This window comes from Notothenia coriiceps, unplaced genomic scaffold (assembly GCF_000735185.1).
Source record: "Notothenia coriiceps isolate Sejong01 unplaced genomic scaffold, NC01 NC01_scaffold00038086, whole genome shotgun sequence".
In the NCBI taxonomy this organism is placed as follows: Eukaryota; Metazoa; Chordata; class Actinopteri; order Perciformes; family Nototheniidae; genus Notothenia; species Notothenia coriiceps.
The window spans coordinates 145,179-149,270 of NW_011370787.1; the positions used below are offsets into that span (position 1 = coordinate 145,179).

Here is a 4,092-nt window from a genome sequence, read left to right on the forward strand (position 1 = left end):
TATCGAATCTTCACGCTTCGGTATATAGCTTTATCTTGACACGGTTTGTGCAACGCAAACCAAAATACCTCCGCCCCCACAATGACCGGCATCACCCACGAACCACAGGAGAGAGAGAACAGGATCTAACAGAGGTCCACCGTCGGGAGGAGTCCACGAGGGGGTTACGGGGTAGTCCCGGAGGTATTTCCATGGACTCTTTTCCGACGTCAGTGAGAGAGGAAGAGGACGACGACGGTACACACCACTCGTACCACAGGACACAGACCACAGAGACACACTCCGGATCAAATTACACACACGACAAGTAACAATTCTCTCTGAACATGAAACATGGAACAACATTAACTCAATGAAAGGACAATCTTCCTTGTCCAACAAGATTCAAATAGAATCAAACCCTTGAATCGCGATGGTACCAGCTTACGTCAATAACATTCAAGTCGACAACCTATTTTCGCAGTTGATTACATTACTTTACAACATGAAAACATTGCAACCGACCACTCGGAAAAAGAAACTAATTAATTTTCTGGTAGAGACACCGAAGTGTTTGGCCAAAGAGAGGGGAAAAAAGAAAACGGCCAACAAAAGATAAACAATGAAGGGAAACCAATGGGATCCAGGTCATCCCTTGCATTGGTTACTATAACCTGTACCTCGGAACGGATGACATGTACATACTTCTACTTACACGTGTTGGTTTCGCATCACAGACTTGTCCCCGGGATATAATATGTCGGCCATTTTGTTATTTATGTCTCCTAGGATGAATTTGTGGGATATAGGTGACATAAAGTACCACGCACAATTTGTCGCGTAATTTACCACGTAAATTCAGGATAACATTCACCGCTTGGTTTGAGGGCCACGTAACCGTCCACACCACGTACCGAACCGTATACCTGGTAAAGAGACGATACTCTTTTACGTGTCTGTTTGGGACCTGCTATGGCCCACCGTACATTACGAACAAGGTTTACTCGAAATACTGCGGGTTTGCTGGGAGATTTAATAAACACAATATGTTTTGTAGTTTATAGTACTTGTTCAACCCTTCCCTTTTGAAAGGTTTTCGTTGGTACCCCCCGAGTTTTATTCCGGACATTTATAGTAAAACCTCTCTTGAAAGGAAGTTTTGGCCGAGTAATAACTTTTATTATGCCCTTATTATTCATAAATTCCATATTACTGTCCCATATTTGTCATATTATTATTACATTCACAATCCCACACAAGTGCACATAGGTAGCCTTGCACACACATTGAATACGCCTCTCTCATTACCTGACGACGATTCCGATTATCATAGACAGAGCATGATGCCAGAGAGAAGACACACACACACACCCCACCACACACAAACACACACACACACACACACGACAACACACACACACACACACACACACACACACCCACACACACACACACACACACACACACACCCCCCCCCCCCACACCCACCCACCACCCGACCAATTGTTTATAGTGAAAATCCAAGTCCAAGGTTAATAAGAATAAAAGACTTCGATTATTTCATGCTCCAATCCTTCCCTTCTCTTTCTATATTTGAGAGAGTGAACTACCAAAAGTTAAGTAAGTTTTGGAAATAAATAAGTCCACTTTGGGTACACCTCTAGTTAACTGAGAAAAAAAGTTACACTGAACTAATCCCCCTGCGCCCCCGCGCAGCACTGAAACACTTGTAGTCCACGCCCACCCGCAAGGTGGGCCCCACCCGCAAGGTGGGCCCCACCCTCGGGCCTCCTTCCGGTATAAATAGGAAGGCGGCCCGGCAATCTGCTCCCTCTTTTCTTCAGCAACCAGCAGCAGTACTGAAGCACAGGAAAATTAAGTAGACATGAGCAACAACTGTGTCCGTGATTGTCCCTCATGTAAGACGGGGTATATCATGAGCTATGACCTACACGCGATATGCGAATCCTGCCTGGGGCCAGAGCACGCGTACGCGGCTCTCAGCCAGCAGGTCGCTTGTTCGCATTGTGCCCGTCTCCCGTCAGCCGACAGGAAGCGAAGAGCGGACGCTCTAGCTGCTGCGGCTGAGGAGGACGATTGGCCCGTCCAGGAGCACAGGGACGACAGCCTGTCTCTGGAGCCGAGTGCGGGGCAGGAGTCGGACGACTCCTACCCCGTCTCCCTCCATGGCTCACCATGCGGCTCTCCCCTCCCCCCCCCCGGACGGGGGACGGAGCGAGGTACGGGTGTGACGGCCGAGCACGCGGTCCCCTTCTCCGTTGCCACGGCGCTGCCGGCGTTGGGGGGCATCATGCTGGAGCTGCCGGAGATCATCGGCAAGGCGGCAGCCTGCAAGGGTCTCCTCGTTCCCCTAGGACGGGAAACGGTAGCTCTGGATGACATGGCCGGAGTTTTTTCCCGGGTTCAGACGGGCAGGAGTGACCCGATCTGGCCGCGCTTCCCAGCCATTAGGAGGTACCAGGAGGGGGCTGCGGCGAACCCGAGGACCCTGAGGGCTCCGGTGGCCACCTTTGTTCCCTTCACTAAGGTGGAGGGATTCACTGAGGAGGGTTTCCCAACCACCCCCGCTCTGGAGCCGAGCTTGACGGCATTTTTTGGGGTTTGGCAGGCCAACTTGATCGCCGGACGGCGCCCTGCGTTGGCCTCCCCCAAGGACCAGTATGTCGCCCGCCAGGCTGACCGGGCGCACCAGTGTGCGGTTCAGGCGTCTGCGGCGGCGAATACATCGCGTTGCTGGCCAACTCGGTGGTTACGCTGGTGGAGCGGTCCACCACGCGTGGGTCCAGGGAAGACCGAGGAGAATCGGAGCCACTCACGCTGTGGCGCATCCCGTGGCCCCTGTCCCTCCAGGCGAGGATCGGCACTGTGGATGACGCAGATCCAGTCGCCACCCTCTGGCTCGCAACCGGCGGCTGTTACGAGCGCGCGCCAGAGAAAGTCTGCTGTATGCTCGATCAGCGCCCGGGCAGTGCAGTGAGGAATGTAGCATGTCCATCAAAAAGTGACCAGCGACCACAATTTATTTATGCAACAAAACGTTCAAGACCTAATATAAAATAAAGAGGTCGTTTAGAAAACAATTCACTCAGGCAAGATTTCAATGAATCATGAAGGTGGAATCTACAATATATCGATAATATATTTATTGTCATGGGTAGAAACATGTTTTTTTCTGTGTACAGTTGGGCATTTTAACATGGGGGTTCTATGGAAATTGCCCTTCTGCAGTAGTTCCTAGGCGGACCATTTCTTATGACCTGGCAGTGGTGGTTGGCTCCGTATTGGCGTCCGTCTGTTCCGCCCCACGAGTTTCCGCTTGTTCAAACGCCTGGACTTTAGAAGGCAGTGCTTCCGAAAGGCTTGCTTTCAAAATCAACGTGAGCATGATGACGTCCGAAGCAGCAATTGTTTCAAATCACGTGACACGTGACCGTCCCCGAAGGGCAGGCACAGCTGCTTCATTCTCCTAATGAATCAACGCTCACTGGTTCCGCCGTGCGCCAATCAGGTGACTTCAACTGGAAAAAAAGAAAAAGAAAAACAGCTGCCTCGTCTGATTCTGACAGGTGACAGGTTGAAACAGTTTCGAATTTAAGCGCTTTCAACAGCTTTATAACCGCTTTAAACAATGCGCAATTGTGTGGGTTGTTGTCAGTTTGTGTTTGTTGTTGGTATTGGCATGAATCATTTTAGAGCAAGCCCAGGAAGAAATATAAAGCTCGTTCTGGATCGGGTTGAACACTGTCCAAATGTGGAGAGTGTGAACCAAATAAGACAATTATGACTATTACAAAAAGAGTTGAAGCAGTTAAAAGAATATAAGGGCACCCAGTGCAGTGCATATAAAGAGAAAGAGTCTGCGACAGGGAGTCCAAAATGGCTTGATCGTGCACGTGGTTCAGAGAGAACTCAGAAAGTTCCCGGAAGTTCGTGGCGGGCCATTTGAATCCACGATTCTGAAATGCATTAATAACAGGATAGGAAATGCAATTTTGGTCAATGAACCTGTTAACCCTGAGCCTGTTTTTCAGGTCTCAGGCTCGAAAGGAGCATCCCAGAACAAATGAGCCATAATCTTCCGCCTTCTAAAAG

The 4,092-nt window shown here is 49.9% G+C and overlaps 1 protein-coding gene across 1 annotated transcript in view; it reads right to left on the minus strand.

The window, feature by feature from the left end:
• The window catches only part of LOC104967980 (serine/threonine-protein kinase BRSK2-like), an 80,698-nt gene that overhangs the window by 52,928 nt on the left and 23,678 nt on the right, over positions 1-4,092 (minus strand). The window lies entirely within an intron of this gene.